Source organism: Xenopus laevis, chromosome 3L (genome assembly GCF_017654675.1).
Source record: "Xenopus laevis strain J_2021 chromosome 3L, Xenopus_laevis_v10.1, whole genome shotgun sequence".
Taxonomy (NCBI): Eukaryota; Metazoa; Chordata; class Amphibia; order Anura; family Pipidae; genus Xenopus; species Xenopus laevis.
In genome coordinates, this window is record NC_054375.1 from 32684283 (window position 1) to 32695600 (window position 11318).

Genomic DNA, 11318 nt, shown 5'->3' on the forward strand with positions numbered 1-11318 from the left:
TATCAGTGTTTGCAGATGACACAAAACTATCCAGCCCAATTAATTCCATCCAGGGTGTGTCATCCTTGCAACACAATCTTGACAAACTGGCAATCTGGGCAGCTAAGTCCTAAGTGGCAAATGAGATTCAATGTTGATAAATGTAAAGTCATGCACCTGGGATGTAAAAATATCCAAGCCACTTATAGTCTTAATGGGACTGTACTCAGTGTCGGACTGGGCCGGCGGGACACCGGGAAAAACCCCGGTGGGCCCCGGGCTCTTGTGGGCCCCGCCGGCCCAGTTCCGCTACTTAGTGGGGCGGCGCGACCCCACTTTGTTTGGGGTCGCGGTAGACTAGAAGGGCTGCGCATGCGCACAAACGCGCCGCCGCGCGCATGCGCACAAACGCGGCGCTGCGCGCATGCGCACTAGCCGCCTGCAGCACTCCGGAGCGGCAGTGGCGGCTGGAGGGGGCCCTGGGGCAGTAGCCCCGGTGGGCCCCATGCCTCCCAGTCCGACCCTGACTGTACTAGGCAAATCCATTATGGAAAAGGACCTTGGAGTCCTTGTAGATGATAAACTTGGCTGTAGTAAGCAATGCCAGTCAGCAGCATCAAGGGCAAATAAGGTCTTGAGCTGTATTAAAAGGGGCATAGAGTCACGGGAGGAGGGGGTCATTCTTCCACTGTATAGAGCACTTGTAAGGCCCCATCTAGAATATGCTGTACAGTTTTGGTCTCCATCACTCAAACAGGACATTATTGTAGAGAGGGTACGGAGAAGGGCAACTAAGCTGGTGAAAGGTATGGAAAATCTTAGCTATGAGGAAAGACTGTCCAAATTGGGGATGTTCACGCTGGAGAAGAGGCGCTTAAGGGGTGATATGATAACTATGTATAAATATATAAGGGGATCATATAATAATCTCTCTAATGCTTTATTTACCAGTAGGTCTTTCCAGCTGACACAAGGTCACCCATTCCGATTAGAAGAAAAGCGGTTCCGCCTAAATATTCGGAAGGGGTTTTTTACAGTGAGAGCTGTGAAGATGTGGAATTCTCTCCTTGAATCAGTTGTACTGGCTGATACATTAGATAGCTTTAAGAAGGGGTTGGATGGCTTTTTAGCAAGTAAGGGAATACAGGGTTATGGAAGATAGCTCATAGTACAAGTTGATCCAGGGACTAGTCCGATTTTGGCCATTTGCCATTTTGGAGTCACGAAGGAATTTTTTTCCCCTATGAGGCAAATTGGAGAGGCTTCAGATGGGTTTTTTGCCTTCCTCTGGATCAACGGGCATTTAGGCAGGTTAAAAAAAAAAAAAAAGGTTGAACTTCATGGACGTGTGTCTTTTTTCAACCTAACTTACTATGTTACTATGTATGTATGTATTTTGTGGTCACACCCTCATTGCACCCCCGCCTAATGGTTTTAAAAATTAGTGGTGAGAACAACTTTCCCTTGTTTGTTCTATATCTATCTATCTATCTATATATATTCTATGGACCCCTCCTGCTGAAAGTATGCCAAGACTATTCTGCTAAAAATGTGGAGAAAGAAGAAACTGAGAGATACGTCAGCCCCAGTGTTAGAAGAGTTAAGAGCACAATGGAGAGAATGGGAGACAGGTGAGGCCAATGGTCTAAAAGGAGAAGGCACATCAGGAGAGAAAAAAGAAAGGGTGATTCAGATATATCATGAGAATTAATGGTGTTCAGAAAGAGAGTGTTTGTTGAAAGCTGAAACATGACATAAAGAAAAATATTTATACAGTAGTACAGGTACGGACCTGTTATCCAGACCCATAGTTTCCAGATAATGGATCTTTCTGTAATTTGGATCTTCATACCTTAAGTCTACTAGAAATTCATGTAAACATTAAATAAACCCAATAGGCTGGATTTGCCTCCATTAAGGATTAATTATATCTTAGTTGGGATCAAGTTCAAGCTACTGTTTTATTATTACAGTGAAAAAGGTAATAATTTTTTTAAAATATGGTTTATTTGGATAAAATGGAGTCTATGGTAGACAACCTTTCCATAATTAGGAGAATTTTGTATGATGGGTTTCCAGATAACGCATCCCGTACCTGTATATTTTTTCTGCAAAACTGGTAAGATTTCTTTATGTATAGAAATTCAAACATGCTCAAGATGTCATTTAAACTACTTGGAGCAGGTAATGGGTTCTCTAGATTGGCTTTCTGCTGCGTATCTGCGGCTGAAGTATATATTTTATGTAGCTTAATAAATAGACATGTATTATTATTATCTTTTATAGAGGACAACCTGATTTGATTGGATTTCGGAGAATCCTTGGTTAAAAGGTTGAATAAGTAATTTACTACTTATGTTTTACTGATACAAATCTTCTGTCCTATCTAATCTTGGTCCTGGTCTCGGTGGTTGGGTTGAGAAACCCTGTACTATATAAACTATTCAGTAAGAAGAAGAATTTAAATGAATAAGCACTGACTTCTCCTTCCCCCAAATACATTAAAGTAGTGATCCCCAACCTGTAGCTCGTGGTCTCCAACCCTTTGGATGTTGTTCTCAGTGGCCTCAAAGCAGGAGCTTATTTTTAAATTCCAGGCTTGGAGGCAAGTTTTGGTTGTATAAAAACCCAGGTGTACTGCCAAACAGAGCTTCAATGTAGGTTGACAATCCACATAGGGGCTACCAAATGGCCAATCACATCACTTATTTGGCACCCCAAGAACATTTTTATGCTAATGTTGCTCCCCAACTCCTTTTACTTCTGAATGTTGCAAATGGGTTCAAAAGGTCGGGGACCCCTGCATTAAAGGCTCATAAGAGTGTACAGTTTATTGAAATTAAGGTTTGTTTTATAATTTCTCTGTATACCTCACTGACACATAGAAATAAATTTATTCGTTTGCAGAAGTATTTTGAAGCACCAGAGTAGTGATTTGATGGATATTGTATGATGCTAAGACCAAATGGAGTGTCTAAACTGTGTGTGTCTACATTTCAGACCATAGACTTTTGATGAGGAAAAGAAGCCATCCATATTCAGCCCAAGTTTGTTGTAAACAATGTTTACATATACTGTATATCAGGCAACTAATATTTAGAAAGCCATAGCCAGAGTTATCCTACGTTGATGTCTAAGGTAACCATAGCAGACATTTGCTAAAGTAAATACTTAGCTACGATCAGTCAGATGTTGCAAGATGAATGGCTTTCTTTTGGGATAATATTTGCAGAATCTTTGTACCAAAGGGATAAAGAGGGGGATTTATGCTTGTTCGTAAGTCTGCAAATCATAAGAGCTCACTTCTCGACCCTTCTGACTGACCACATTGTAGGTAATAGTTGTACTGCCCAGCTGTACTGCACTTTTTGAATTAGCTGGCCCTGAATTCATGTGCCAAACCGCCAAAGATCTGAAGCAGCGAATAGATGCAAAGCTACGAAACGCCCCAAAGTTGAAGTCCTGAAGCCACGAAAAGACCCAAAGCCATGAAAGGAGTCAAAGCTGAAGCCCCAAAGGCACAAAAATACCCCAACCCATAAAAGGAGCCTAAGGTAAGTTCCACTGGACACTAAATTTTTTTTATTATTATTATTATTATTACCCCTGGCAACCAGTGCATTATTTTACTACTGCATAGGCCCCTGGCCACCAATGTTTTTTTTTAAATATTCTATGTGGCCCCTGACCACCAATGTTTCTTTGTAACTAGTATGGAGGGGGGGACATGGCCACCAATGTTTTTTTTAACTTGCAGGGGGGTCCTGACCACCAATGTTTTTTTAAAACATTTTTATGGGGGGCCCTCGCACCAATGTTTTTTTTAATTTATAGGGGGGCCCTGACCACCAGTTACTTTTTATAATGTGTGTGGGGGGGTTTACCATTTTTAGCACTGATGTCTGTGTAGCCTTTTTACTGTGGTGTGGATGAGATCTGGGGTGGGTGGGGACCAGGGGGCCACAACAAAGTTTTATTGTACGGGGCCATGTGATTTCTGATGGCGGCTCTGGCTGCACTCATAGGCACTGTGTCGGCGTGAGGGTTGACACCGATTGAATTTTGTTGTAAAAATGTAAGAGTTTTGGAAACCTGCTCCATGTGTCTACACCCAGGTCAAATCTGTGCCTGTGTGCAGACACAGGAATAAACAGAGACCAGAGATCGACTGTTTCTTTGTTTGCATGTCATCAATTTTAATAGCTCAGTTGTGGATAGGTAGCTGTAGCCACCATACTTTCCCTACTGGAACAGCAAGCTTAAAGGGGACCCGTCACCCAAAGAAATTATTCAAAATCCCATTTTATCACATTAGTCAAGCAAAATTAACTTTAATAACACTATATAAATGATTTGAATCTTGTTTCCTTCAGTCTGGGATTTCAAAATTATAGCAAGCAGGCAGCAGCCATTTTGTACACACTGTTATTAAGACAAGCCTTGTATCATCTCAGAATCTTGTTTGTGCACCAGAATGGGGGACCCAATGTCTATTTTCATGCCTTGGCTACACAATTAAATGGTTAAGTGACAGGGGAATGTGTGGAGAGCTGTGATATCTAGTAAGTGCTGAATGGAAAGTGAAAGTAATTGTCGGCCCCGCCTCTATGCCATTGGCATAGAGGAGGGGCAGACAATATTTGATTGACAGCGGAGATTTTTAAATGAGCTTACAGCAGCTATGAATGCTTTAATAAAAAATAGAAATTGGATTTCATGTTAAATTTGAAAAGGACTTTTATTATACAGATTTTTGTGTCTGGGTGACAGGTCCACTTTAAATGGTTTATATCATTGTATTAAACTCTTCTTCTTTCATTTCCTTTCCAGACCCAGATTTTATATAGGTAACGATCTGTAAAAGTGGATCAGATCATACACAAGAGTGACTTGCAAAAATAAGGTCCCATTTACAGATATGTGCATATGAAGTCACCTTTAAATTTTGTACAGGATAATGATTTTATTGAATAAATCCAGCATACCTAAGATATCAACCATTAAAAGCCCATTGGTTGTGCTGACTTGCTGTAATGCATTAGTTTTGTTTTCATCTGCCTCAGCGGAACTTATTAATTAGCTGTGATCTCTCCTCAGGGTAGAAGACAGCACCAGGGGTTTTTTATGCACTATTCATGTACAGATGGAGGCAGCCAGGATACATGTCTTCCAGCAACACCATACCTCCTTACATATCTGTCAGGACACAGCCAACAATTTACAGTATGGTGGGACATTACATTGTTTTTGTTTTTTGTTTTTTTGCAGTATGAGGTTAAGGAAACTGCTACAGATTTTTCTGCTTACCGTATTGGAATACCTGTACTGACATATTTTTATGGTATCGCTAAGGAACATTCTGTTTATCACCCTGTTCAATCATGGACCTCTTACACGCATAGTACAGTAATTTATGATATAGGCAGAAATATACCCCAAGCTGGTGCATATTCTACATAGAGAAACTATGGCCCAGGGTTTAAAGTACCTGGGGATGCATAATATATCGGCATCCCCAGCAATTACACCTATTTACAGATTTAAAATAGACCTTGATATTTTAATTTTAAGTACACAGAGGCTAAACAGACCTACGCAGGCCCAGGTAATAGTGACAGACTAGGACATCTTACAGCAGCCCCCTGGCTTTTGCTAGAATCTACAGGAAAAATGCTGCACTTATAAAACTTCTTTTGTTTTCATGCCGAGCATTCATCTTTTTAGGTTCTATGCTTGTACACCTTGGGTAATCTCATTGTGGATAGTGAAGAAATGAGGAATTAGTTGCTTCTGCAAGGAGTCATACCAATATTTGAAAAATGCACTCCATTCCATACGACCTAGATCATAATCATACCAGGATCTTCATACATTGTCCGTGACATATTAGCTGGAATAGTTTCTCTTGTGAAATATTTGAAGTTTCAGCTGCTGGAGTTTTCTTTTTTGCTTCTGAATTGCTGCTTGTAGTGCTTTATCATTAGCTTTAGTGTCAATTAAGTGACAACATTTAATATATGACTAATGTACAGCAGCATAAATAACGACGGACTTCTCCCTTATCCCTTTTTGAAGAAACAGGTAACTGTGATGAATATATTAGGAGTTTCTGTGTTATGTGGGCCTCTTTATCAAATGTTGCTTTGGAAGCTGGAGTTCCCCTTTAGAGGCATCTGTTACAATTGATTAGCATTAATTGCTGATATTCCAGAGATGCTGCTGAAAAATAATCAACTAAATATTGAAAAATTGTAACAGAGCAGAGTCTGCACCTAAATTACTGAGCTGCCACACTGAAATACCAGAGACAGGAACATTAAACTCAAAACTTAAATTTCGGCAAAACGGTAAAATTTAAAATGGAAAGCAATTGAAAAACGTCTTTATTTATGGAGAACATAAATAAAAACACAAATAAAAACAACTCAACTGAAAAAAAATGAATAAAACTATTCATTCGCTTTATGGTTATTTGTAAATGTATTTGCAGCTGAAAACAGTAATTGCTTATTTCTTTCTCATGTATGGTTCTGATTTTTAAAATATTGCAGTAGATGTCAATTATCCCCCAGGGCTTTTAATCAGCTGGCATCTGCTACATCCTCTTTCAGGAATGAAAATCAGGTAGGCAGAAACTATACTTACAGGAGTTGGGTGTCAGATATTCATTGACAGTTAGATCCAATATATCTTAAAGGGGTCCCCAACTTTTTTTACCCATGAGCCACATTCAAATGTACAAAGAGTTGGGGAGCAACACAAGCATGAAAAAGTCCCTGGTGGTGTCAATTAAGGGCTGTGATTGCCTATTTTATAGCCCTTATGTGGACTGGCAGCCTACAGGAGACTCTGTTTGGCAGTATACCTTTTTATGCAACAAAAACTTGCCTCCAAGCCTGGAATTCCAAAACAAGCACCTGCTTTGAGGCCACCAGAAGCAACATCCAAGGGGTAGGTGAGCAACATGTTGCTCATGAGCTACTGGTTGGGGATCACTGGCCTAGAAGATGTACAGTATTAGCACTCACTCTTTTAAAATCACCAGATATCATGTCTCTCTACATGTAGGATTTGTGCAATTGGCCGTTATTTTGTTAGATTTTGTTTGTACTGGAATTAGTTCCTTGAATGAGCTCTAATACATCTGCTAGGAAAGGGAGCCCCCCCTATAAGAAATATTGGGTCTAACTGTCAATGAATATCTGACACCCAACTGCTGCATGAAGACAGAATGAAGAGAAATAGAGGGATAATGAAGATAAACTTGATTATTGCAGAAATGATGCAGCATTTTTAATTGATTGTATTTATAAAGTTTCTTATTTCAGTATGCTGAAGCTTATATTCAATTTTCATTTTCGCAATAGTTCCTCGTTAAAATGGAGTCTATGGGAGACAGCCTTCCCATAATTCAGAGCTTAGTGGAAAATGGGTTTCAGGATACCAGATCTCATACCTGTATATATTAAAATGTTAATTGGTTTTAAATTTATTTGTAAATGGAACTGAAATGTAAGCTGTATTTGACCCTTCCTGCACCTGACTCTTGAAACAATGCAGTAGAGACTACCTCTCCTCAAACCAAAAGGACAGCTGCACATAGTAACCCTCTCATAATGTTGCACCTTTTTGTTGGGACATGCAGAATCTGAAAAAAAAAAACCTCCCAGATATTTCTTTTAAGGCTGTTGGAGACTTTTTTCATAACTCTGGATTCTTGATTTATATAAAGATATGCCTGATCTTCTGCATCAAGTTCAAGCAGTCTGGAACAGATAGAGCTGGTAAGGTTTTGTAGTACTCTGTCTATGTTACATAAATCAGTATTTTTTATTTATGCAGATTAAATGCACAGCAAATGCTGGGCTCAGCGCCATTTAAAACATCTGCATCTTGTGTAAACAGGTACATGTTTGGGGTAGACAGTGTGGAGGTAGCAGCTGCAGCAGCTTTAAAACATAAATAGCTACTCGTGCCCTACATTTTTTGGGGATTTGCATTTAAACGCTAACATAGTATATTATTTTAAACATCACTGTTTTCAAATGCATTATTGTAAAATTAAATAATTACTTTTTCTCCTCCTTTCCTAGATAAAAGGAACCTGCGGACCACTCAGTCTGGACTAAAGAACGGAAATCATATGAAATGGACAACTGGCATTTTAACCTTTTAAATGCCACAGAACGTAGAATCTACATTCTGCAGCATTTCAGCCTGGGGAAGCGAAGGAACAGCTAGTATTGCTCATTCCCCCTCCCCTAGACATGGAGCAGTAGGGGGAAATGAGCGGGTCCTTAGGTGCAATCACCCAGGGGCCCCATAGGCAGCAGCAGGCACCTGTGGACCACGTGACTGCTGCTGCCTCTACTTCCTGAATTTATCCCATTTTGCTCTGTTCTTTGTTACTTAATTTTGCCCATGGAAATTTTGTCAGATATATATCCATTTGGGGAGCTCTGTATGCGACATAGTATGGTAAATATATGCATATTGGGCATCAATCTGTTTAGTAGACTCCTGGCATTCATATTTATTTTTCTTTTTGCAGGTACATTGTGGGGTAAAATGCAAGCTTTGTGACTATTTTCAGAAATTTCAAACAACATTTTTCTAGGGTCTCCATACTGTTAGGGGGTCTCATGGCACATGATACTATATTTAGATTTGGGGGTCTTTGTATGCCACATAGTTTGTTATCAAACTCGTTAGTAGACCCCCTGGCATTCATATTTAGGATGCTTCATGCTGGTAGTGATACATGGACGATGCAATTCTGGAAAGCTTTGAAGCTTTGAGACAATTTTTAGATATTTCACCTAAACTGCCAATTTTGGGAAAGCCTTGTGACTCAGTAGTTTGGAGCAGAAAGGCATGGGTACCCATTTTAGATTCGGTAGAATGTGTACTTTCCAAAAATATATAGTTTTGGGGGGGTAAACATATTTTTGGTGTTTTTAACCCACAAAAAATGCAGTAAATGTGTTGATTTTTCAGTAGCTGTAAAGTCCTGGACAATTTGGATGCGCTAACTTCATATTGGGGACTTTAAATGCCAACCTATATGGTAAACCTATGCACAATGGGCATCAAACTGTTCAGTGGACCCCTGGCATACATATTCAGGGTGCTTTTGCTTGGTACCTAATACACAGTGGGATATGTGGAGCAGCAAAATAAAACCTTTGAAGTGATTTTTCAGAATTTTGATACATTTTTATAAAAAAAAAATGCTACGTTCAGACAAGCTTTGATGTTTGGTAGTTAGGCGTAGACCGTGGCGGAACTACCAGGGGCGCAGAAGGTGTATTTGCACCAGGGTCCGCACCCCTACAAGCTTTTTGGGGCCCGCCTCTTCCCAGGAAATTAGAAATCACAACTGACACTCACTGACATGTTGTGCCCAATCAAGCCCCGCGCCCATGGGGGCCGCACCATACATAAGCAAGAACGTGCTTTCTTCCTCAACAAATGCTCCCTCGCTGTTCGCGCACTAACAGTGATCCGAACTGATCACTTTCTTCAGTCTAGCCTACCCCCAGGGCTGTGTCTGTCTTTTTTTTTTCAGTTCGAACTGCTTCTGGCTTTAGCAAACTGAGGAGGGTGGGGGTTTGAGCAAGTATGCAGCTAAGAGGTGGGAGTGGGACTGGGACAACGAGCATTCCTTAAGTGCCCTGTGTGCCCTCAGCCAATTGCAGGCTGGGTGAAAAAGGAGCCAGTATACACATTTGTATTGTCCAGCAGGCTACAACTCCAGCATAACTCCAGCACCCAGTAGTTCAGAGACCCTTTGTCCTGAAAGACGGTTACAGCTTCCTTCCTGTCAGACCCATGAAAGCTAACATAAAACTGTACACTGCCAGAATGGCATATTTTAACCTCCCTGTGTGTGCGAGTTGGTAAGAGCAGAGTCTGGCACCACTAAAGGACTGACTAGATGTAGGAACTCGTACTATGGGAGTAAGAAAATAGAATCATAAAATCTATTATAAACAGAATGTGAAATGTTCTGCCAGAAGCAGGGAGACTCCCTATAAGGACAAGCTCTTTCAGGGGGGATGTGGTGGCTCTTGGAAGAACCTTTGGTGCAGTTGGCCACTGGTGCTGGGGCTCATTTCTTCTTGGGGTGGCTTTCTTGGTTGCATTGTCCAGTACTCAGCTAACAGGCAGCATGGATGGCAGACGCTGGTGCTGCAGGTTCATCCTCTCCCCCAGACTCAGTGCAGAAAGAATGCTGGCTAAGTAAGGATACAAATCATTTTTATTACACTGCCTTGTGATTTTTAACCATTTCCTTGTTAGCTAAAATTGCATTGTGCCATTCTATTATGAATTTTTGGGTATTTATACATGGAATTGCCATCTGATTTCTGGGGATATTTATTCATGAAATTCTCACTGTGTTCATTCAAAATGATGAGATGTGTGCTTTAGGAACAGCTAAAATAAATGTTTGGCTATCTATATATTCAATATTTCTCCCATAGTGGGCATGGTCACAGCACAATTCAGCAGGAACAGTCCCCTAAGTTTGCTCATAGTCTGTACAGAGAGATCCCATAAAACTATGGCAGCATAGGTATTCCCCTGTACTAAGCACAATGGTCACAGAACCCCTCCGTGACTTCTAATATCCTTATCATTTACAGTAGGGGGTACATTATCCCTTATAATACATGAGTGATAATCAGAGTTCCCTGTATAACTCAGCCTGCAGCCTTGTGTCTTTATATGGTCTCAGAAACCACTCAGTGACTTCTAATAGCCTTATTTACAGTAATTTACCCCTTATCATTATAGCATTATAATAGAGTTAAAACTCAATTTTACATGTCCTTCTTACATGTAACTTTTACACTGTTGTTGCTACTTTTTAATGACTCATTTGTGTATTTAGGCCCTCTCCTTTTCATATTTCAGTCGCTTATTCAAATCAATGCATGGTTGCTAGGGGTCACTGACCCCATCTAAAAAACAACTGTTCCAGAAAGCTACAAATGTATTGTTATTGCTGCTTTTATTAGTGATATTCTGAGACATCTTTCTATTCATGCCTCTCCTATCCATATTCCAGCCTCTTATTCAAATCTATGCATGGTTGCTATTTTAATTTAGACCATAGCAACCAGACTGCTGCAAACTGGAGAGCTGCTGAATAAAAAGCTAAATAACTCAAAAACCACAAATAAAATGAAAACCAATTGCAAATAGTCTCAGCATGTCACTCTCTATATAATACTAAATGTGAACAATCCCTTTAGGGGGGGCCCAGTTGTAAATTTCTATACCGGAGCCCTTAGGGGTCTAGTTACGCCACTTGGCGTAGAGAGACATAAGTT